This window comes from Balaenoptera ricei, chromosome 13 (assembly GCF_028023285.1).
Source record: "Balaenoptera ricei isolate mBalRic1 chromosome 13, mBalRic1.hap2, whole genome shotgun sequence".
Lineage (NCBI taxonomy): Eukaryota > Metazoa > Chordata > Mammalia > Artiodactyla > Balaenopteridae > Balaenoptera > Balaenoptera ricei.
Genome location: NC_082651.1, coordinates 2,494,413 through 2,519,396, shown reverse-complemented (window position 1 = coordinate 2,519,396; position 24,984 = coordinate 2,494,413). Strand labels below are relative to the sequence as shown.

At 45.3% G+C, this 24,984-nt stretch overlaps 1 long non-coding RNA gene across 1 annotated transcript in view; it reads left to right on the top strand.

Annotated features, from left to right (window-relative positions):
- Positions 1-1,061: 1,061 nt before the first annotated feature.
- LOC132376647 (uncharacterized) overlaps positions 1,062-24,984 on the top strand; it is a 56,778-nt gene continuing 32,855 nt past the window's right edge. Inside the window, exons 1-2 of the long non-coding RNA XR_009506402.1 lie at positions 1,062-1,175; positions 2,501-2,681. This is a non-coding gene — a long non-coding RNA (uncharacterized LOC132376647). The remainder of the gene's footprint in view (positions 1,176-2,500; positions 2,682-24,984) is intronic.

The following is a 24,984-nucleotide window of genomic DNA, read 5'->3' as shown; positions in this document are numbered from 1 at the left end:
GGCTGGCCTGGCTGCCGGAAAGTTCTTTCCCAATCTTCACCTCGGGGCCCGGTGAACTTGGCGACCCAGGGTCAAAGTTGTTGCTGGAGATGTCTGCTGCCCAAGGAGCGGAGTGGGAATTGCGTAAACACATCTGAACAGCTGTTCCTGAGACACAACAGCTCTGCTCCCAGGGAGCCGGCAGAGGCCAGGCAGTGGTCTGTGTTTCCCCGGAGCCTGGGGCAGCTCTACATGCAGCCAAACCAACAGATTTACCACCGGCCCAGGTGCCATTTCTATAATCAGGATCACGGCGTGCACTCTGCTTTCCCACCTGGGTGCACAGAGGATGCTGATGGCCCCTCAGGTGTGGTCCTTCCCAGGTATTCTGGAGGCTTCATACTGTAAGCACCTGGGGTTCTCCACTGAGGGGCTCCTTTGCCAGGCCCTGCTTGCTCAGAATGTTCCAGAACACCGAGGAGTTGACACCAGCAGGAGCAGCCATCGGCCAAGCTGATGAGAACCAAGGGTGAAATGCGGGTTCCCTGGGCCCTCAAGAGGCACGAGGCTGAGGCCTGCTCCACGCCGTCTCCCGGGCCAGCAGGAGGGACCGCAGGTGTCCGCAGAGGGACCCGCTCGTGAGCACACACTCTATGGGCTCGCTTCAAACAGGCTTCATTTTCAGACCTGTTTAAAGATTTTCACATACAAATTCACAAATCAGAAAAAATTCTCTGTCAAACCACATATTCATTTTTTTCTTAAAAATATGGTATCTGCAATACTAAGTTTAAGTACTCCTAGACAGGTTGTATTTAAACATAAATGCTCGTAATCTTAATACCTGATTCCCCCAAAGAACTGCAGCTTTTCTAGGTGCCCCCTCCTCTCAGTTATGAGCGTGATGTGGTCCTTTTAGCTGCCCCATAACCTCAAGGACCTCCCGGCCCCCTTCTCTCTGCTGTTTACCTAGTGGATTCTGACCCGCTGAGCGATGTCAATTACAGCCCCGGAGGAAGGCTGGCTGAGGATCTCTGTCCTGTTTCAGGGCCAGGAGAGGGGAGGGAGGGAAAGAACAGAATAGAACGGAGAGTTCTCACACCAGGGCTCAGCCCCTCCTGAGTGTGTGTTTCCCTGATTCTGTCAAAACTTCACTCCAGGGAGGAAATGGTTGGGATCTTCATCTAATTTCCATGGTGAGTGGCCTCCAGGAAGTTGCTGTCGTTACCAAGGCTCTTTGGATCTTTGCACTGGTTTATGTAGACAGAGCTGCTGGGTCATTTCTGTCCTGTTTCGCTTCTTGATTGCCGCTTCAACCCAAGTCCTGGATCCCGCGAAACGGGTCCTTGCCTTTGGAGATGCTTCGCTGTCACAGCCTTCAGTGGGATGCTGCTCCCAGCATCCCGTCCCGTCTGTCAGGTCTCTCGGCTGCAGGTTCTGGACGCCTGTAGCATGTCCTCAATGCCCTTCTGCCCAGCGGGGCTGTCTGTCCACAGCCCACAGCCAGTGCAGAAGTGGGCCCTTCGGTTCCTTCCGATTCGCCACTGAGAGAGAAACTCAAGTGGCATATCTGCTGGCCAGCCGGGACGGCAGGAGATCTTTTTCAGCTGTTCCTGCCTATCAATCCACCCCCGCCCCCAGCATCTTGCCTTTGTGCAGTCATTTTACCCAACTGTCCTTCCCCATATTTTACTTGGAGTGTGTGTGAGAGACAGAGAGACGAGCGAGGGAGCTTCCCTCACCATTTCGTTTCAGAACCGTGGCTTTTAAGCTTCAACACAACCTTACGCTGCTTGTTTATCTCTTCCATTTCCACCCCCTGACTCGTGGCCTCCACAGCCCTATCTCTCAACATTGCTTTCTTTCCCTTTTCATCTGTAAGTGTACTTTTTTTTTTTTTTTTAATTTTTGGGTGTGTTGGGTCTTCTTTTCTGTGCGAGCGCTTTCTCCAGTTCCGGCGAGCGGGGGCCACTCTTCACCGCGGTGCGCGGGCCTCTCACTGTCGCGGCCTCTCTTGTTGCGGAGCACAGGCTCCAGACGCGCAGGCTCAGTAGTTGTGGCTCACGGGCCTAGTTGCTCCGCGGCACGTGGGATCCTCCCAGACCAGGGCTCGAACCCGTGTCCCCTGCACTGGCAGGCAGATTCTCAACCACTGCGCCACCAGGGAAGCCCCTGTAAGTGTACTTTTCAGGCTGTCCGTGTGGACGGACAGAAAGAGCAGAGGGGCCAGCGCTGCAGGCGCAGGAGGGGTGGCCCCGGGTGTGGCCCCTGGTCCTCCGGTCCCTCTGCACGGAGCAGGTGGAAGGAAACCTCGGCCTTTGCCACGGCGTGTCCCGAGGTGCCCGTGGACACCACGCATGCTGCGTGGTCGTGGGGCTCTGCTGGGCCGGGCAGCGCAGACAGTATAGCAGCTTTGGGAGCCCCCCGTGAATGACCCCGTTGGGTGGGTGCAAACCCGCTAAGCAAACAGACCACACCTCCCTCCCCGAACTTGAAAGTGACTTGTGACCTGGGTTCGTAGGTATTGAGCGAATGGGCCAGCTGTGGGCAAGGAGGAAAGGCCCCCTCATCCCCGGTCGGGCTGCACCCAAGCCTGCAAGGGGGAGCGGAACCCTCACTTTCACCCTGAAGGCAGCCGCCGCGGCTCCGCGTCCCGGACAGAGAAAGACGCGGGAGGTGCTGCCACCTGGAGTCCACACAAGGTAAGGCAGCCAAACCCTACCACCTAGATCGGAGTTTTTTGTTGCCCCTTCCCTTGCGGGCAGCGTTGCCTTCTCGCTCCTTATTCACCTTGTAATCCTGCGCTGGGCTGGCAGGAACTGCCGGAAGGGATTGAAGGACCTCAGAGGACCTCTGTCCTCAGCCCTCTGGTTCGATGATATTTATGCACGCGTCTGCCCCGCGAGTGACCTGCCCCGCCCAGAAATCCTCTAATTGCAAGTAGAGAATAAATATTCTTATGTCAATTACACTGTGCTCTACAGAGACCCATCGAATTAATGACTAAAAAGGGATGAGTTTCTCTGTGAAATGGATTTTAAGAAGGATAATTGCTGGGTCATTGGTTGTATGCATTTAAAATGCTAGTGTATTTTTTTTCTCTATTTTTATTTTTTTAAATTAAATTAAATTAATTTATTTTTTACACAGCAGGTTCTTATTAGTTATCTATTTTATACATATTAGTGTATATATGTCAATCCCAGTCTCCCGAAATGCTAGTGTGTTTTGACAAACTGAATTCTAAAGAGGTTGTGCTATTTACCTGTCAGTGTGCAAGACTGTCTACTCCCCTTCATCCTTGAAAACACCGTGTGTCATCAAATATTTTTTAATTTTGACTTGGATGTGTGAAAAATCATCTCTTATAACAGTTCATGAATTTTACTTTATTTTTTTAAATTATAGTTGATTTACTGTATTAGATTGGTTTCAGGTGTACAACAACATTCGTTTCAGGTGTTCAATATTTTTATAGATTATACTGCATTTAAAGTTATAAAATATTGGCTGTATTCCCCGTGCTGTACAATATATCCTTGTAGCTAATTTATTTTACATATAGTAGTTTGTGTCTCTTAATCCCCTCCCCCTATCTTGCCCCTGCCACCCCAGCTGGTAACCACTAGTTTGTTCCCCGTATCTGTGAATAGTTCACACATTTTAAATTGTGGAGTTGAAATTACTTTTGATCTAAGAAGACTAATTTAAAGTCAATTATTCATTTGTTTATCTACTCAGGGTGATATCCTATCATGTTTTTTTCACTTGACTTTTAGTAGGTTCTGATTTTCTCTCTCTTTTTTTTTGGACTTGAAGGCATTTTAAAAGGATGTGGTTACATTTACCAAGCTTTTCCCCTATGGCTTTTGGCCTTGGTGGACTTGCCAATCTAGATAAAGGGGTAGTCAGAACACCTGGCACCTAGTTAATGACAAAAAATAATTTGCTGAATGAAATTTCCTGTGATAGCCCTGATTTATCATCCTCCGGGGATTGGCAAGGATGCTTTGTGTCAAGACGTAGCTGCAGCTGCTGAAACTAGAGGATGCTCTGTCCCCTCCCACACAGAAAAGGGGGCGCGGTTCTTCGGCCTCCCGCCCCCCCTCCCGGGACTTCCGGGAGGCTCTGCCCTCTACCCCCTGGCGCTTTAGCTCAGGCATCCTGCTTTCCTGCCCCAAGGCAGCAGCCTCAGTTACAGGGGTCACATTCAAACATGACAGTCCAGAGAGAAGAGGGGCTGTCTCCCCCATGGCGCTTTCTTAAGGTCCAGGACTAAGACTGACCATCACCTCTCGTCGTCCACTTTGTGCTGCATCCAAACACCGGCCAGCGGAGGCCTTGCTCGGCTGCGTAAGGAACGAACCGCAGCCCTTCAAAGCAGGGGAAACTGAAATCGATTCCAGGGTAGCTCTGAGGCTGGCCAGAGGTCACCTTCTAAGTGAGAAGGACCAGTGGCGTGGTGGCACCAGGTCCTGATTGGCAGGAAAAGACTCAGAATGTGTTCAACAGAGAAGGTCAATCTGGAGGGACTGGGGGCTGGCTGAGGCCAGGCGGGGTGGGCCGGAGGACACACCTGCTTCTGGCTCTTTCTACACAGTTAACCCCGCTCTTCCCGCATAAACAGCTTTCTGTCTCTGAAAACTTTGTGAAAAGAGACTCATTAGAATCACCTGGAAAACTGAGGCAAGCGTTCAGAACAATGGCTGCACAGAGAACAAAACCAGGTAAAAATCAAGTGTGCGTCTGTCTACTGAAATAATGATTCTGAATATGTAATGGAAACATTTCATTGACAATAACAACAAACAGAAAAACAAAAGAATACACTATCAGATGCCATGACGATCCTGGCTGGATGAACAAACTGGAATTTAAACGGAAAATTATAAAAGAAGGTTTGACTGAATGGAAAGGCATCCAGCGTGTCTGCGGGGGAAAAGCTGAGTATTACAACCGTGCCAATACTTTATATTACTTGGAGGGAGAGGTAGGTGGGGAGGGGGTTTGAGAAGCGGGAGGCCGGGGCAGGGGCTAGCTGGGTGGGGCTGGTGGCTGGTGAGGGGAGCCCTGGGGGAGGGCGGAGTGAGGGTGTGGCTTAGGCTTACGATTTGAAAAATATTCTGCTTTGTTCAGAGGGAGGCTTTGAAACGTTGTAGCAAAAAGAGAAATGAGACTATTCTCGTAAACAAGGAAAATAAGGAAACAGTGAACAGGCTGGGAAACAGCAGAAACAGGCCTGAAAGAGTTAAGCCATCTTGGTTATTCTTTAGCTGTTACTACTAGCAAACACGTGTAGCTAGACGTGTCCTTCACCAAGCTGATGGCTCTGACTCCGTGTGAATTACCCTTTGCTCCTGGCATTCTTCTCCCCCGACGCTCCCTTGTAGCACTCGTCATTTCCGAAAGAAGGGCACGGCCCATAACTTCAGGGACACCAGACCCGGTTGCTGAGCTGCCTGACACCAGCTTTGGCCATGAATTTGCAGAAGAAAAGAAATGCAACACCTTAATTACTCTGAGCCTTATCACCTAGTCCAGACCACGAGCCCTGAGCCCTGGCCCCGGGCTATGTAACCTTTCCCTGTTCCCCGGGGAGGGGGAGGCAGTTCTTGAGGCGCCAGCTAGCTAGGGAACTGTGTCCCCTCTTGCTCTGCAAAAGGAGTAAAGCTACTCTTTCTATTTCCTCCAAACTCTGTCTCCGCATTTCTATTTGGCATCGCTGGGCAGGGAGCCAAGATTTGGCGACAGAAACTGTGCTGTATCGTAGTAGGATTTTATTTTAATCGCTTGGATTTAGATGGTGTGTGAGTGCTGTTTTTCCAGATGACCTTCAGTAGCTTAATTTAAGGTCTTTTGTCCCAGTTTTCTTGACCACACTAATCCAGCCAGATGCACACACTGGGTTTGGCCAGGATGACCGGAGCCTCTTCCTGGCGGCTGGACGTGTGGACCTGCGCTGGGCGCTGAGCTCCCGCTGCCCCCGCTGCCCGGTCAGGGTACGGGCAGCCCCCTAGGCCTTTCCTTTGGCGTCTTGCTTCCTGCCTGTGGACATGGGCTTTGTATTGTCTCTGCTTCTGCTCAGCTCAGTACAATAAGCATAGAGAACTCACTATATTTCAGCCTAAGATGAAGACAAGCCAACATTTTAATCAGGATCTAGGATTCTTATCTTGGAGCATGCGGACCCTTAAAGGGTATGTGGACAGGCCTCGTGGAGTCGGCCAGACCTGTGACTGTTGGCATGGTTCATCCGTGTGTACACACACACATGTGTTATATATGGATATATAATGTATGCTGTATATCTGTATACACATATAATACATGTTATATATGGATATATAATATATGCTGTATATATATGTACATACACATATATTATATATGGGTATATAATATATGCTGTATATCTGTGTATAGCATGTTATATATAGGTATGTAATATATGTTGTATATATATGTACACATATATGGGTATAATATATGCTGCATATCTGTGTGTACACATATAATACATGTTATATATGGGTATATAATATATGCTGTATATATATGTACACACATAATATATATTATATATGCATATATGATATATGCTGTATATCTGTATACACATGTAATACATGTTATATATGGATATGTAATATATGCTGTATATATGTACACACAATATATGTTATATACAGGTATATAATATATGCTGTGTGTATGTGTACACACAGCATATAATATATGCAGTTTTCTAGGGCGAATGCCTACAGCTTTCCTCAGATCCTGCAAAGGGTTCATATTCCCAAAAGTTGAATATATATTGAATATGCATCGCCCTGTAATGGTGATCTCTAAACTTTTGGGCCTGTGCACCCCACAATATATGCCGATTTATTTATCTATAAATTATATACATGTGCTAGTTGATGAACTGAAGGTGAAACAGAAGTTTTGAATGTCTTTCTAGTGACAGTGGGGTCATAATACCATTGGATCAGGTGTCGTGTCACAGGATGTGGTTTGCCACCAACAGGGGAGTGTCACCCTGCTCCTTCCTGAGGGTTCGTCCCACTTCCTTTCTGGTCTAATATTGTCATCGCTTCTATCTTGTACCGCGGCTGATGGCCTAGTAGGAGGTTCGCTTGACTCGCATTATTGGGATTATATTCAGTCTGTGGTGAATACGCAGGAATCTTTTAAAGCCACTTTTCCATCTTGTGAAGTTATTTTAATTAAAATTCATTACCATAATCAGTAATTCAATCAACATTGCTTCTGGTGTGAGCCCTTCTCTGCTGTGGCTGGATACTATTTAAAAATATTATTTGCAGGTCTGATTTCTTCTTCTACCCCCTGATAGTCTGGATCATTCCTACCATTTATGAAGCAGTGAGGTTGTTCTGGGGCTCATCGCCTCAGGGAAGGAGTGAGCCATAGAGGTTTCCGGGGGGGGGGGGGGGGGGGGAGAGAATGCCAGGCCGAAGGAAGAGAGCCAGGGCCCAGGGGTGGGCGCATTCCTGTGAGCTTGTGTGGGGAGGAAAGGAGGTCAGGGACCCCGCTTGGAGGTAGGTCACAGGGCCCTAGAGACCCCTGGGGGGACAGTTACTGTCAATTTCTCCTTTTGGAAATATGTATGGGTACATATATATTTACAGTTGTTATATCTTCTTTTTGGATGGATCCCTTTGTCTTCATGTAATGTCCTCTTTTATCTCTTATTAGAGCCTGTTTTAAAGTCTATTTTGTCTGATAAGAATATTGCTACTCCAGTTTTCTTTATGTTTCCATTTGCAAGGAATGACTTTTTCCATGCTCTCATTTTCAGTCTGTGTGTGTCTTTAGATCTGAACTGAGTCTCTTGTGGGCAGCATGTAGATGGGTCTTGCTTTTGTATCTGGGGGTCATGCATATTCAGGAAAGGGCCGCCATGATCATTATAATGAGGCAAAGGCTACTCCCAAAGCCCGCAAGTTTGGTTGCCCAAAACCGCAAGTTCGCAGGAGCTCGGTTGTTTGTTCACACTGTGGTTTCTTGTTGACAGCAATGCCCTGTAACCTTTTGAGAACATCTGGCGTTTGGAACTTTCTGCAGCTTAATGGTTAGTTTCTGTAAAACAGAGCACACTTTGGTTTAACCCCATCGCTTCCCTACTGCTGCCTAGTTAACATAGTTTATACCCACAAAGTTCTGTTTCCCATTTGCAGTGCCTCCTTCCCTCATTGGACTCTCCTCTGCATATTACTATCCACACTCTGGGTCCCAGGTTTGGAGAAGCAGCTCCTGGACACCAAGGTAGAAGGAAAGAGAATACTGGTCCTTGCTTCCTTCCGAAAGTAACAAGTGTTAAGTCCTGTTCACATTTTGACCAAAATAAGTGAGGCAACTGCTGGTTCAAGGGGGCCAGAGGTGCAATCCTACCATATGTCCAAAAGAAAGAAGCAAGTGCTTGTGAACATCCTAATGATTTCTGCAACGATCATCACAGATAAGCATTTACTGAATGTTTCATGGTGACAAGGCACTGTACCAGTTAGCCTACAAAGCGGTAGAAGTGACTTTTAAAAGTAAGGACTCAATTGTAGCAATTTTTTTCTTTAAAATTTATTTATTTATTTATTTTTGGCTGCGTTGGGTCTTCATTGCTGCATGCGGGCTTTCTCTAGTTGTGGCGAGCGGGGGCTTCTCTTTGTTGTGGCGTGCGGGCTTCTTATTGCGGTGGCTTCTCTTGTTGAGGAGCACGGGCTCTAGGCACACGGGCTTCGGTAGTTGTGGCTCGCGGGCTGTAGAGCACAGGCTCGGTAGTTGTGGTGCACGGGCTTAGTTGCTCCGCAGCATGTGGTTTCTTCCCGGACAAGGGCTCGAACCCGTGTCCCCTGCATTGGCAGGTGGATTCTTAACCACTGAGCCACCAGTGAAGCCCCCAATTGTAGCAATTTTATCTCTGCTCGAGGAGAAAGTTATTCTTAGCGTTTGGTGACAAGTATTGTTACTGACCTGGGTTCTTGGATTCTTTAGAATCAATAGAAATCGATAAGAGGGCAGGTGAGGAATTCAGGCAAGGCTTTACTGGGACTCGTGCCACAGCAGGAGGGGGCGAAAACAAGTAACAGGTGGCCTTGCTCGCTCCCCGGAGGGGCAAGCTGGTCCCTAAAATTGGGAGAGGGTGGGGTGGGTCCAGGGGTTGGGCCGGAGGGGGGGCTTGGGTATTCTACCCACCCCCTTGGTGGAGCTGTGTGCAGGGGGCATGCGCAGGACCCTGCTTTTGTTCCTGGCTCCTCAGAAGTGGCAGTTGGATTTTCTCTTTTTGTATCTTGTTCATAATTTGCCCCAACTGCACATGCACACAGTTATTTTTAGTTCTTTATAGTTTCTTTGTATCTGTTTGTCCAGGTACAAGCACTGCAGCAAAGGGTCCCAGGTCCCGGGCCCCAGCCTGTCTCAGTATAAATTCCTGGCTCTTAAAAAAGAGGCATGATTGTGACCTTGGCCAAAGCATCTTTCCAGGACAGTAACACTCTTATGTAAAATTTGGGAAGCAAATGATCTATTGAAATAACTGTGATTGCATTTGTTAACGCCTTGAAATAAGGAGAGATCTTATGCAGTCACAGAGCCTGACACAAGGTATGGCCATAAAACAGAATCTTTTAGAAAACAAAGCTCCTGATGGTAAGCGATCAGATTTCTGTAGTAATTGCCATAAACATGCTTATTCCAAAATTTCCTGCCCACTGCTTCCCACCCTTGCTAAAAGCAAAACCGTTAATATATCTATCTCAGGAGAAGAATGATTTATCTTTTTGTGAAGTGGGTTTTCCAGATCCGTCACTCTCCTGCTGTGTTGTGTTAAGCCGAGCTTTGAGCTGGGGGGAGAGAATAGTCAGTGTATGGGGTTGCATGCTTCTATTTTACAATCCAATTTTCTCTTCAAAGATACCTCTTAAAAACATCACATGCATGCCTTAAAGCTGCAAGGACCTCTGAAGTTTCCTCTTTTCGGTAACTAAAGGTTTTTAAGTCTAGTAAATTAAACTTCAAGAAATAAAATGAGAGCTTAGTTAATAAGCTGGCAGTTTGGGACTTCCCTGGTGGTGCAGTGGTTAAGAATCTGCCTGCCAATGCAGTGGACACGGGTTTGAGCCCTGGTCTGGGAAGATCCCACATGCGGTGGAGCAGCTAAGCCCATGCGCCACTACTACCAAGCCTGTGCTCTAGAGCCCGTGAGCCACAACTACTGAGCCCATGTGCCACAACTACTGAAACCCACATGCCACAACTACTGAAACCCATGTGCCACCCATACTGAAGCCCGCGCTCCTAGAGCCTGTGCTCTGCCACAGGAGAAGCTGCGGCAATGAGAAGCCCATGCACGGCAACAAAGAGTAGCCCCGGCTCGCCGCAACTAGAGAAAAGCCCATGCACAGCAACAAAGATCCAACACAGCCAAAAAAAAAAAAAAAAAAAAAGATCTATGCATTAAAAAAAAAAAAAAAAAAAAAGCTGGCAGTTTGTCCACAGAAATGGCTGGAGGCTTTTTAGGTTCCAACATACTTACTGTATTTCGTGACTTGTCATACAATTTGGCCAGACTTAGGAGCAGATGGGGTTTAAATTGAGGATGAAAATGGAAGGACATGATGTTCTAACATAAAACAAGAGCATTTACTTGTCATTTCACCATTACATATTTATTGGTTTGGATTTTTAATTTACCTTTTAGTCTTTGAGTTAAAATTAAATATGCTGGAGAATGTCATTTAACATAGCACATGAGCCACTGCCTTTAAGGGAGTTGTTGGTAGCTGAGAGGGGGACATTGTGGAATGGGAATAGGTTCAGGCTTCTGAGTGTATGTGTGTATGCATGCATATGTGTGCACGTGTGCATGTATGCATGTGTGTGTACATGTGTGCATTATGTGCATATGCATGTAATGGAATGTGTATGTGTATTCATGTATGTGATGTACATATACATGTAATGGGTGTGTGCGTGCATGTAATGTAATAAAGGTGAATGTGACATGTGTATAAGTGTGCACATGTGTGTGTACACATGCATGTAAGGTGTGTGTGTAAGCATGCAGGTATGCCATGTATGTATGTATGCACGTATGTATGTACCTAAGTACATGTATTGTTAGATCCTATTGAAGTTTTGCTTCTGCAGGGTATGATATATTGACTTTTCAACATCAGACATCTTACATTTATTTTTCTTTTTCAAAATTGCGTTGGACATCCTAATTTTTTTGTATTTCAGCAAGCATTTTATAAGCAGTTTGTCCATTTTTGTGTACTAGCTTGTTGGGATAGATTGGAATTATGTTAAAGTTATATATCAATCTGGGGAAAACCGACATCCTGACAATTTTGAGCCTCCTGGACCATGAACACAGCATCTCTCTCCATTGATTTACATCTTCTTTAATTTCTTTTCATCCATGTTTTGTGTTTTTCAGTGTAAATGCCTTACACATATTTTGTTAAACTTATTCCTATTTCATATTTTTTGTTATTGTATATTTTATTGTCTTTTAAGTTTCAATTTCCAGCTGTTTATTGTTAGTACATACATAGAAAATAATTGTTTTTTTTTGTATTCTATGGTCTTCTTAAACTGACTTATTAGATCTGGTAGCTTTTTTGCAGATTCTTTGGACTGTTTTACAAAAACAATTATGCCATCTGCAAATAAAGAGTTTTACTTTTCCTTTCCAATCTGTGTGCCTTCTTTCTCCCTCCCTCCCTCCCTCCCTCCTTCCTTCCTTCCCTCCTTCCTTCCTTCCTTCCTTCCTTCCTTCCTCCCTTCCTTCCTTCCTCCCTTTTCTCTTTCCCTCTCTCTCTGTCTTATCACACTAGTTAGGATTTCTAAAACAATGATTAATAAAAGTGTGAAGGCAAACATACTTACATTGTTCCCAATCTTAGAAGAAAGCATTATTTTATTAGCAATAACTTTGATGTTAGTTGTAGGTTTTTTGAAGTTACTTTTTATCAGATTGAGGCCGCTCCCTTCTATTGGTAGTTTTCTAAGACTTTATCATGAAGGGATGTTGAATTTTGTCAACAAGTTCAACAAATGCTTTTATTGTTGAGGTATAAGTGTTCATGTATAACTCAGATACAAGTCCCTTGTCAGATACATGATTTGTAAATATTTTCTTCCTTTTCATGGATTGTGTTTTTACTTTCTTGGTGGTGTCCTTTGAAGGAAAAAGTTTTAAATTATGAGGAAGTCCCGTTTATCTGTCTTTTCTTTCCTTGCCTATGTTTTTGGTGTCATATTCAAGAAATCATTCCCATATCTAATGTCATGAGGCTTTCCCCCTATGTTTTCTTCTAAGAGCTTTATAGATTTAACTCTTACACTTGGGTCTTTGATCTATTTTTAATTAATTTTTGTATATGGTGTGAAGTAAATTTCCAAGTTCATTTTTTTTGCCTGTGGCTGTCCAGTTGACCCAGCATCATTTGTTGAAAAGACTATTCTTTCCCAATTGATGGGTCTTGGCACCCTGGTCAAAAATCAGCTGGCCATAGATGTAGTTTATTTCTATACTCTTAATTCTGCTCCATTGATCTACGGTGTCTATTGTACCAGAATGACACTGTCTTGATTACTGTTGCTCTGTTGTAAGTTTTGAAATTGTGAATCTTTATTTTGTTCTTCATTTTCAAGACTGTTTTGACTATTCTGGGTCCCTTGAAGTTCCACATGAATTGTGACACCAGCTTGTTAATTTCTACAGAGAAGTCACTGGGGATCTGGGCAGAGATTGGGTTGCATCTGTAGATCAATTTGGGGAGTAGTTGCCATCTCAACAATGCTAAGTCTTCTCCATTAGCATGGCATTATTTTCCATTTATTCAGACATTCTATAAACAGTTTCTTTTAACAATGTTTTACGGGTTTTAGAGTATAAATTTTAGCTTCTTGGCCGCACTCACCTGGAATTTACCCCCTACATCTCCGGCTGGTGGGATGAGAAACATTGGCAGGCTGTCCCTCCTGCGGAGAGACGGTGTCCTTGTCTGGGAGCTGAGGACAGAGGGGTCCCTGCCTTCCTTGCCACACTCCTGTGAATGAGCTCCTGTCGAGCTGTGCAGGGAGACAGCAGTTTGTGGCTCATGTGCCACAGACTCTCACTCTGTTAACCAAGTTGTAGTAGATTTTTCTTGAATAAATAATTTCCCCCTTAGCCACAGGCCCTGAGGACAATTTCCAGAGGTTTTAAATGCTTTCTGTGTTGGGCAGTTTTTACCAGTTATGCTTTATTACTAGGGAGTGGGTCTGTGGAGCTCCTCCTGCCGCCCGCGCCCCTGTGGAAGCTTCTCAGTCATCACTTAGAAGCCTCGGAAGATGCACACACAGGAGCCGAAGACTCATTCCCACCTCCCCGGGGATCGCAGGCCTGAGACTCAACCTGACACCAAGGCCTTGATCCTGAGAAGCTGGAAGGGCTGGGGTTGCTGTTTACTGAAATGGGAAAGCTTGCCGTGGAAGCAGGTTTGGGTGCCGTCTCAGGAGTTTGAAATGCTATGTTTGAGATCCTACCAGACGTTCAAGTGAGATATAAGTGGCCGCTTAGAAATGTAATCCTAGAGCTTAGGCTAGAGGGTTTTGGTAGAAGCTGAAATTTGGGAGAGAACCACTTAGAAATAAGACTAGTCAAGGTGACTCATAAAACCCATGCGCCCGTGTAAGTCACATGGCACCTTCTTTCTCGCTTAAAAATGTCCTTATTTAGATAGTAAATTATATGGTTATAAAGTGTTTAAAATGGTCAATCAGAGACGCTGACAATTATTTATGACATCACATATTTTGATGAAATGATTCAATAATATCTACTCTGTAAAATATATTGAGATTAAAATTATTTTGAGAAAGTTTACAAAATAAAGTTATGTATTAGTTCATGCATATTCCTTGATGGTAAAAATGAGATTGAACCTCGATAAAGTAGACATTTATTTTATTTTATTTTTTTTAAGAATGCAGTTTAAAATTTTATTTATTTATTTATTTATTTATGGCTGTGTTGGGTCTTCGTTTCTGTGCGCGGGCTTTCTCTAGTTGTGGTAAGGGGGGGCCACTCTTCATCGCGGTGCGCGGGCCTCTCACTGTCGCGGCCTCTCTTGCTGCGGAGCACAGGCTCCAGACGCGCAGGTTCAGTAATTGTGGCTCACGGACCCAGTTGCTACGCAGCATGTGGGATCTTCCCAGACCAGGGCTCGAACCCGTGTCCCCTGCATTGGCAGGCAGACTCTCAACCACTGCGCCACCAGGGAAGCCCAAGACATTTATTGGTATATGAAAAATCTATAAAATGTAAAAAGAAATATAGTTACTAAATTTAACTAAGAATAGATAGTTAATTTGAAAGTCTTGAAGAATGTGGACTCATTGGACAAAAAAATAATTTAACATTTAACGTAAAGTTAATGCAATTGCTTGAGTATCTTTGAGGAGTAGCCATATGTAAGGCTTTGAATGTTGATGAGTTAAGATACAGTGTAGCATTTAATTCAAATATTTCTCCCACCTCTGCTTCGGCTTTCTTACAGTTTTCTTACTGTAAGGTAGCACTTGAAATACGTGTGTTATTTAACATCTTTAACACCTTTGTCCTCCTGCTACAATATAAACTCCGTGGGAACACAGACTGTTCAGTTTTCCACTATACGCTCAGTGGCCTGAACAGTGCCTGGCACACAGTCCGCATGTGATGCTTGTGTGTTGAATGAATGGAGAAGTAATTTGATGCGACAAGATACCGCGTGAGATACAGAGTATGGCATGGAGCGGGTGTGGTTGGGGAGAGTGGAGGACCTTGCTGCATCCTGAGGCCTGGCCAGCCCACTGTGCCCACTAGTGTGACGCGGGGTCCGCGTGGGGCAGGGTGAGGCTGGAGAGGGGTCGCTGGGGGCAGCCTGGGGACCAGATCAAGGACCTGCATGTTAATTAGAGGGAGTCAATATCCCCTTCCGGAGAGGGAAGCTGGATGCCTCATGCCCACCTTCACTTCTTCAATTATGGTTTCTTAGTTCTTTGAACTAAGTTCTTTGAACATACTTATAGTGGCTACTTCGAAGGTTTTGTCTGTTAAGTTGAAATATCTAGTCACCCTCAAGGCAGTTTCTGTTGCCTGTTTTTTTTCCTGGCATCACAAAAAACTCTGTTTTTTTTTTTTTTCAATGCTTGAATTTTTTTCTGGAACTGGACGTCTTAGTACAGTCTAACAACTCTGGAGACTTGCCCCCTACTCCCCCGTCCCCTGGGCTTGTCATTGCTGTTTGCTTGTTTATTTATTTAGTAGCTCACTGGACTGTTTTTGTGACGTCTGTCCCCCATTACCTGCAGTGTTAAGCTTCTGATTTGCTCCTGGGAAGGCACACGGACCCACAGAGCCTTGGGTGCATCCACAGTCACCCTGGGTGACACCGATTTCTTCAGCAGGGCTCTCTTTGTCCCTTTCCTTGACTGCATTCAGCTGGAAAACTCCACTGGTCACTGGCTGATTGTTCTACTGTTTTCAGCAATGCCTTCAGGCATTAACTGTTCCACACACTAAACCAATCAAATTAGGCTCTTTTAAAGGAACAATTCCTAAGGTCAGTGACTCAGGTGAGCTCCTCCTAGCCATCTTTCCCCCACGATCTCTTGGGCAAACTAGCTCAATTGCCTTCACCAGGACCCCACTCTTTTTTTTTTGGCCGCCCAGCATGTGGAATCTTAGTTCCCTGACCAGGGGGATTGAACCCACTACCCCTGCAGTGGAAGCAAGGATTCTTAACCACTGGACCACCAGGCAAGTCCCATATTTAATCCTATCTTATACGTATGTATAAATGATATTGTTTCACTGGGCATTAATCTGTTTATAAATTATATTTTACATTACACATCTTTTGGCAACTTGCTTTTTTAAAGCTCAATACGCTTTAGAAATGTGTCCATTTATTCACTGGAGATATAGTTCAAGTTCATGTGTTTTTTTTTTTTTTTAAATTTATTTATTTATTTAGTTTTGGCTGTGTTGGGTCTTCGTTTCTGTGCGTGGGCTTTCTCTAGTTGCGGCAAGCGGGGGCCACTCTTCATCGCGGTGCGCGGGCCTCTCACCGTCGCGGCCTCTCTCGTTGCGGAGCACAGGCTCCAGACGCGCAGGCTCAGTAGTTGTGGCTCACGGGCCTAGTTGCTCCGCGGCACGTGGGATCTTCCCAGACCAGGGCTCGAACCCATGTCCCCTGCATTAGCAGGCAGATTCTCAACCACTGCGCCACCAGGGAAGCCCCAAGTTCATGTGTTTTATAAATATGCTCTAATGTAGCAACTTCCACTGATGGACGTTTAAACTGTTTCCAAGTTTTTATTACAGAGTTGCCCTGAACTTGCCAGGTTTGCCTCCCTGTATGCGTGTCAGAGAACTGTTAGAACTGGGAGTCCTGGGATGTAAAATCCCGTGCCTGAATGAGGATGAATAACTTTATATCATTTACTGGCAATTGGGCTTCCTCTTCTGCATTACTTCATCTTTTGGCCCATTATTCTCTGGAGATTTCTATGATTTTCCTTATTAACTTGCAGGAATTCCTTATGTATTCTGGACCCGAATCTTTTGTCAGGAATGTGCGTTACAAATATATTTTTTCAATCTGTTCCTTATCCTTCAGCTTGCTTTGGTGTCTTTCTTTGAACAGATGTTTTTAATTTCAATGTACTCAGACTTATGTCTTCCTTTATGGTTCATTCTTTTTGTTTTTGCTGTTTGAGACAAGTCATTTCACTTTGGTTTTCTCTTTTTTATATTTCATCAATATCATTGCTGGTAGCAGAGGGAGTGGACCAAAACATGAATTTATTACTCCATCTGGACCCTCTAAATAACTCTTAAAGACATTTATGAAGGTACAAAGGGACATGGGACACTGGCTAAGGTAGAGTGAAGGTCATACCAGAGTGCTTTAAAAAAATAAGAAGCAGAAACTTACCAAAAAGCAGTGGAAAGGAACTTAGAGAAGTAGGACGTGGTTAATTTAAAGCCAGTGGGGGCTTCCCTGGTGGTGCAGCAGTTAAGAATCCGCCTGCCAATGCAGGGGACACGGGTTCGAGCCCTGGTCTGGGAAGATCCCATATGCTGTGGTGCAACTAAGCCCGTGCGCCACGACTACTGAGCCTGTGCTCTACAGCCCGCGAACCACAACTACTGAGCCCCCGTGCCACAACTACTGAAGCCTGCGTGCCTAGAGCCCGTGCTCCGCAACAAGAGAAGCCACTGCAATGAGAAGCCCGCGCACCGCAACGAAGAGTAGCCCCCGCTCGCCACAACTAGAGACAGCCCGGGTGCAGCAACGAAGACCCAACACAGCCAAAAATAAAAAATAAATAAATACAAAAATAAAAATAAAGCCAGTGGGATGTGTCTGATGGAGATAAGAGGGTGGATTGCAGTAGAGAGCCCGCTGTTACATATAATCACACCCGGAATCATGCTGTAGAGGACAAGGGCCCTGCAACGCTGGCTGCCAGAGTGAATGGCCAGGGGAGTCGCTGGTCCCAGGTGGAAAGACGGGCGGCGTCCTTCCTGTTACCACAGGGGACGAAGCTGGGATGCATGAGGTGCAGCTGAGTTCCTGTGTGTGGCGTTAGGGAATGAGGCTGTCCCGCCTGATTCCTATTTGCTCTGTGAAATGAAAGGGTGCAGCGTTGTTGAGCACGAAAGGCATTGGGATGGGAGAAGATGAGTCATTCCCCTCTTTTCAGAGCAAGTGGAGCAGCCGTGTACACTGAGAAGGGGGAGGAGCTGATTGGAGGAATCCAGTAGGGTTGCTGGGCAACACTGAGGACCACATGAGGATCCCCTCAGGCCCCACCCCCTGATGGGCTGCCTACAGGCTTGGCACTGGCTGCCTTCCCAGTCCCTACCCACAAGGGAGCAGAATCTGAAATTCCACACGTAAGCTGGGGCTCATGGTGAGTGAGAGCGGGGCTTGGCGATGCAGCTGACTTAGGGTTCCTGTGATGGGGTGGTGGGTGGGTTCGGGCTGTCCCCCGAGGGATGGAGCCCACCTGGGGCCATAGCTACCTGGTGACTGTGCGGAGAGATGGTGCCACCTTCTGGGCCTCTGCCAATGGACTAAATGAATGACTGTGCTTGGCCATTTAATTACCATTCAGATGCGACTTGGTCACCTTATCGGTTTTAAAAGAAAAATTAATAACTATTTTTCTTAACTATTTTTTAGAGCAGTTTTAGGTTTACAGAAAATTAGGCAGAAAGTGCAGATATTTCTAACAGACACCCAGCCCAGTCCCACAGGGGCCCCTATTATTAACATCTTGCATTTGTGCGGTGCGTTTGTTAAAGTGGACAACCCAATATTGATACATTATTATTAGCTAAAGTCCATAGTTGACATTAGGGTTCACTCTTTGTGCTGTACAGTCTATAGGTTTTGACAAGCGCATAATGTCATGTATCCACCATTACAGTATCCTACAGTGTTTCCCCCCACTGGAGTGATTTTTTTAAATTTATTTTTTATTTTTTTGATTTAATTTAATTTTTTAAAATTGAAATATAGTTGCTGTACAATATTATATAAATTACAGGTATATAATAATAGTGGTTCACAATTTTTAAAGGTTATACTCCATTTATAGTTATTATAATATTGGCTATATTCCCCTATCCCCTGTATTGTACAAGATGTCTCTGTAGCTTATTTTCTACATAATAGTTTGTATAATTCCTTCCTTAAATATTTGGTAGAATTCACCAGTGAACCCATCTGGACCTTGTGCTTTCTATGTTGAAAATGTATTAAATATATATATATATTTTTTATAATATGGTATTTTTTACTTTTTAAAAAAAATAAATTTATTTATTTTTGGCTGCATTGGGTCTTCATTGCTGAGCATGGGCTTTAGAGCAGGGGCTACTCTTCATTGCTGTGCGCGGGCTTCTCATTGCAGTGACTTCTCTTGTTGCGGAGCATGGGCTCTAGCCACGTGGGCTTCAGTAGTTGTGGCACACGGGCTCAGTTGTTGTGGCTCACGGGCTCTAGAGTGCAGGCTCAGTAGTCGTGGCGCATGGGCTTAGTTGCTCTGCAGCATGTGGGATCTTCCTGGACCAGGGCTCGAACCTGTGTCTCCTGCATTGGCAGGCAGATTCTTAACCACTGTGCCACCGGGGAAGCCCCTGGGTAAAGTATTCTTGGTTGGACCTTTTTCCCTTTCAGCCCTTTGAATATATTATTCTACTGTCTCCTGACTTGCAAAGTTTCTGCTGAGAAATCTGCTTGGAGGCTTATGAAGTTTCCCTTGTATATGAGGAATTTGTTTTCTTTTGCTGCTTCTACAATTCTTTGTCTTGATTTTATTATGCTATCTTGGAATAGGTCTTTTTGGGTTGAAACTTTTTGGGTAACTATGAGTGTCATGAACTTGGATGTCCGAATCTCTCCTCGGATTTGGGATGTTCTCAGGCATTAATATTTAAATAAGCTTCCTGTTTCTTTATGCGTCTCCTCTCTTTCTGGGACTTCAGGAATGTGTGGGTTATTCCTCTTGATTTTCTCCTGCGGTTTATGTACACTTTCTTCCCCTTGTTCCTTCTTTTACTTTTCTTTGCTCTCTCCTGGCTGGATAATTTCCAGTGACCTGTCTTTAATTTCTCAGGTTCTTCTGCTTGATCAAGTCTGCTCTTGATCCCTATTGCATTTTTTTATTCACTGTATTCTCCAGCTCCAGAATTTCTGTTTACTTCTTTTTTATGATTTCTGTCTTTTTGTTAAGTTTCTCATTTTGTTTGTGTATTGATTCCCTGATTTTATTGAACTGTCTTTTTGTGTTTTCTTGTAGCATACTGAGTTTCCTTAAAACAAGCGTTTTCAATTATTTATCTGCCAGATCACAGATCTCCATTCCTTTAGGGATGGTTTCTGGAAAACGACTGTTTCTTTGGTGGTGTCATGTTTCCCTGTTTTTTTTTTTTTTTTTTTTTTTTTTTGCTTTCCTTGAAGTTTTGCATTGCTGTCTTTGCATTTGAAGGAGTCACCTCCTCTGGTCTTTACTGACTGGCTTCAGAAGAGAAATACCTTCCGTCAGTTCTGTTAGGGATTCTGAGACTTTCTCAGGCCTTTTCTGTAGCTGTGCCTGCTGCACACTTCTTGTTCCCTCTCAGAGGGAATTCTTGTGATTGTATTCTTTAGATCCCACAAAACCGAACTGGCTGCCTTCTCTCTGGTGGTGCTAAATGTTCAAGTTTGTGTGTTTTCTCCCAATCCTGCAGAGTCTGGCTGGCTTTCTGTGTGTGCTCACTAGCTGTCTGCAAAGGCTCGTGCTTGCTGCCCTTGGGGACATGAACAGGGAGCCAGCCTCGGGATGTGGGTTTGTGTGGGTGAGGCACATGGAGTGCGGAGGGCGCCTGTGGACCAGCTGGGGGCATCTGAAGGCAAAGTGTCCCCCGTGGCTCATGGGAAGGCTTCCTGTTGGAGTCGGCCAGGCAGAGAGTAGGGTCTGCACCCTCCTGACGCTCTCTGGGAGCTCTGGGTGCTGTTCTCCCAGCCTCTCTTCACCCCCGATCACGCAGCACACCTTGGTGTCTGCAAGGGACACACAAGAAAGAGACGGGCCCCTCTGGCGGTGCTGTGCACACACGTGGAGCTCAGGCACTCACGCATATGCTCCCCTTCTCCCTTGGGAGAGAGCGTGCCACCCTGGGGAAGGGGTGATTTGGTAAAGTAAAACTGTTCCTCTTACTCAGTGTGCCCACTGTACCCAATTTTTGCACGAAGGGTGTACTGGAACTTCTCTGCCTGACTCCCACAAAGGTCCTGTCATCAGTGGGTAATTGTTACAATTGGTGTTCTTTGGGGAGAAGATGTTAGAAAATGCCTACTCTGCCATTTTGATGATGTCCATCTCCCATATATGCTTAGTCATTTCTTTTTTTTTTTTTAAATAAATTTATTTATTTATTTATTTATTTTTGGCTGCATTGGGTCCTCATTGCTGCACGCAGGCTTTCTCTAGTTGTGGCAACCGGGGGCTACTCTTTGTTGTGGTACGCGGGCTTCTCACTGCGGTGGCTTCTCTTGTTGCGGAGCACAGGCTCTAGGCGCACGGGCTTCAGTAGTTGTGGCACACGGGCTCAGTAGTTGTGGCACGTGGGCTCAGTAGTTGTGGCTCGTGGGCTCTAGGGTGCAGGCTCAGTAGTTGTGGCGCACGGGCTTAGTTGCTCCGCGACATGTGGGATCTTCCCGGACCAGGGCTCAAACCCATGTCCCCTGCATTGGCAGGTGGATCCTCAACCACCGTGCCACCAGGGAAGCCCTGCTTAGTCATTTCTAATATTCTCCTATGAGAAGGAATGCTGTGATAAGCCCTGCTGTGTCTAGAGCCTTTCCCTGTATTTAGGGTTATTCCTCTAGAATATTTCCAGAAATGAAACGACTAGGTGCAGAGGAGGAGCAGTTTTAAGGGTACTGGGATATCCTGCCATATCACTCTCCTTAAAGGTTGCGCCAGTTTTCAGCTCTGCCACCTATAGGCAAACCTACTCCTTTCATTTCCCTCCTTATCACTGAGTATTACCTAAAAACATTTGCTAATGTTATGGGCAGTTTCCTATATTTTCTGATTTCAAGTTTGATTTTCCTTAGCATCCCATTTGTCCTCAAATAGACGAGCTTGCATATCCACACAGCATGGAGAAAGAACACTTCTCACTTTGCTTTTGTTTAGAAATTATTAAAAAAAAAAAAATTTTTAAACACACTTTGTGTTCCTTTCCCTGTGATGTATAAAACTATTTGTATACGCATTTTCAAATCAAAATCGTTAGACGATTATGTAGAAAATAAACAAACATTCAATCAGATGTCATTAGTATTCACAGTGGAACAACCAGCATCTTCATGGTGAAACACTGAGATGCCTGACCTGCAGGGAGGAGATGGCACAGAGATAATCACTCAGAAACTAAGAGCACAGCACTTTCAAAGTCCCATAAAAAGCACACGTTTCTGCTTCCTGCACACCTGTTTTCACTCATGCTTTCACAGTGAAAGAAGTTTACGGTGAGCCCCGAAGCAGCAAGGGCCAGATGTGTGAGACAATCGTTGCCTTAGCCTCTGGCTTGCCTGGAAGGACTGTAGTCGAGAAATGCCATTTGACAGTCTGCAGGAGGAGGGAATAAGGGCAGCTCTTCTCTTTGGGTGTCTCCGAGTCCTCCCCTGCACCAGCGCCTTGGCGTTGGTATCTACACAAACATGACCGGATACGTAATCTGGGGAAACAGGCCCTAGTAAGGATAAGCATATGCTAATGGTTTAAGCCCAAACAGTGTTTTTTTTGTTTTGTTTTCTGTTTCTGTAAATTGTCTCTTTTAAGCCTTGCACCAGTATCTGGGGAAGAAGGAGCCTTGGAGGAGACAGAGGTGAACACAGGACAGTCCCCTGGTTTGTGGTTTTACAAGTTAAGCTCTCTAAACCCAGGGCTCTCGCCCTTCTGACCCCAGGAAGTCTGCCCTCTTTTCTCAAATAAGATCCACGGGCAACGTCTTAGTTCTGCTGCTCTTTCCCTGGTAGCTGGGGTGGTGCTGTGCCTTCAGCGGGTCTCATGAAATTTCATGGAATTATACCTCCATCCAAAGGACACCTTTTTGCCCACGCAAATGCACAATCCAAGGGTGGGGATGATGCAGGTGTGGGGCTTTTCATTTTGCGGGGCTGCATACATTTGACTGATAAAAATGATGTGGTTTGGCAAATCATCTTTGTATGATTTGCCACCTTAGTCAATATCAATTGGAAAGCCAGTTGGCGTCTCCTCTGCCAGGATTCAGGTCTGGGTTCATTCTACTCTGCTCCTGGCTGTGCAGCGTCTCTGAGCATGTGGCCAGCCACTCACTTTGGCCCCAGAGGATGTAACCACTGAGCCTGCAGAGAGAGTAGGGCAGTCAGAGGTGACTTCCACTGGGAAAAGGGCCAGCATGGTGGGCACCTGGAGCTTATCATGGGGCAGAGGGAGATGGCGTCTTTAAGAAACAAAACAACAGGAATTAGTGATAGGAAAATTCAAGACTGTGTCAAAACAGATGTTGGTCCTAGCTCCATATGAATTTGCTTTCTGTTCTGAGCAGCCCTCTTAAACGCTCCCTAGATTTTCTCCAGGTCTGTCTTCTTGTCTGAACAACAGGAGTAAGAAGTTTGACATATTGCAAAGTTTTTTTGTATCAAACGAGATAATGAGAGGGAAATTCTTTGTAAAATTCAATCTGTGCGCAAGCCTGTTGTGTGGATATGTTTCCTTAAATCTTATATCCTCTTCTCCCTTCCCTGTGACCCCTCATCTCCCTCCCCCAAGTGTGCCATGGAATTCCTTCAGAAGCGTTAGGCGAACTTCTAAATCTCGACAACATAAAATAACAAAAATTTGCAAGTTTGGGAAGAGAAAGCGAAAAGAATTTTAAGGGTGCTAATGCCATCATCTTTCATAACGGGGAGTAATTCCATACTCCTGGAATAAAAACAACTAAAAACTACAAAAAAAAAAAAAAAAAAAAGAAAGGTTAGGCAAAGGTGATTTCCCTGCGGGGAGCTCCTAGGGTAAACACTGCAGGTATGGAATGTTCTCCATCCTGTAGAGTGAGTGTCTGAATCGTGGAAACTCACACCCCTTAGCTGCTTCCGTCTCTGACATTCAAGCAAAGAATTACCTCTGCATTGGCATCAGTTTATGGGGAGGAAAGTGCTGTCATTGTGGTTGTTTGGAATTAGGCAGCAGAAAAGAAAACATTAGTACCCTGCTAGGCAAGCCATAAAATGGGATTTAGCCCCTCAACGTATTGTAAAATTAGGAGGCCAATAAAACAGGGAGCAGAGAACACAGTTCACAGAAGGGAAAGATATCAGAGCATATGGTAATGGGGCGAGTGGTGGACGGCAGTGGTGTGGGAGCGGAAACTGCAAGAACTTCTCCTAATTCAGGACCCTGACTGCGCCCGGGGAAGCTTGTTTTCTCTAGGACTACATGATTTAAAGACAAGTTTTCAAGCTGGGTTTTAAAATGAACAAGGCAAGAATGATCCTGGAATGGACACAGGGTCATTCATTCCAGCTATCCGCTCAACAGTGCTTGGACTCACTTTTAAAGAAATCTTTAAATTTTGAGCTAATTTTAAGCTTGCAGAAAAGCCTAAATAATACGGAGGGTTTCTACGTATCCCTCACCCAACTTCCCTAATGTGAACATCTTACCTACCTGTAGAACAATTACAAAACTAAAATATCAACATTGGCATAACACAGTTAACAAAATAAAGATTCGAATTTCATCTATTTTGACTCGGTAACTGGCCTTGGCAAAAAAAGGACGTAGGGGACACTTGAAAGCTAAGTGGACGGACACTCCTTGTTACCGAGTCTAAGGCCGCTCTGCTCACCCCACGACAGGCCCATGAATCGGAGACGAGGTGCTGAGGCCAGGAATACGACTTTATTCGGAAAGTCAGCAGACCGAGAAGATCGCAGACTAGTGTCTCCGATAAACCATCTTATCGGGGTCTGGATGCCAGTTTCTTTTATAGAATCAGCGAGGGGGAGGAGATGAGGAAGTAAAGTAAAAGGGCCATAAGTCTTGCAAAACACCTCCTGGAATGACCAGCCTCGGGGAGGGGATGTGTTAATGTCTTCTTTTCTGCAGCCATTCACAGGAGGGCTGGGTTCCCTGAGGCAGCCTATTATGTATGATTATAATAACAAAAGCGAAGAAAAGCAAAGGTTAAAGTCAAAGAGACAGATGCAACCTGGAGTCCCATTTAGCTCTTCCCTGTTACATTCTGAGACGGGGTCAGTGGCCCAATCCCGCCATCGCTGGATGTGTGGCTGCTACTTACCTTGCTGGAGCTCACGGTCCTCATCCCTAAAAGTACAGATGGGTGACCTGTTCTCCAAGGCTTCTTATAACTCCAAAATATTGCTGTTTTATATTCTACTCTGT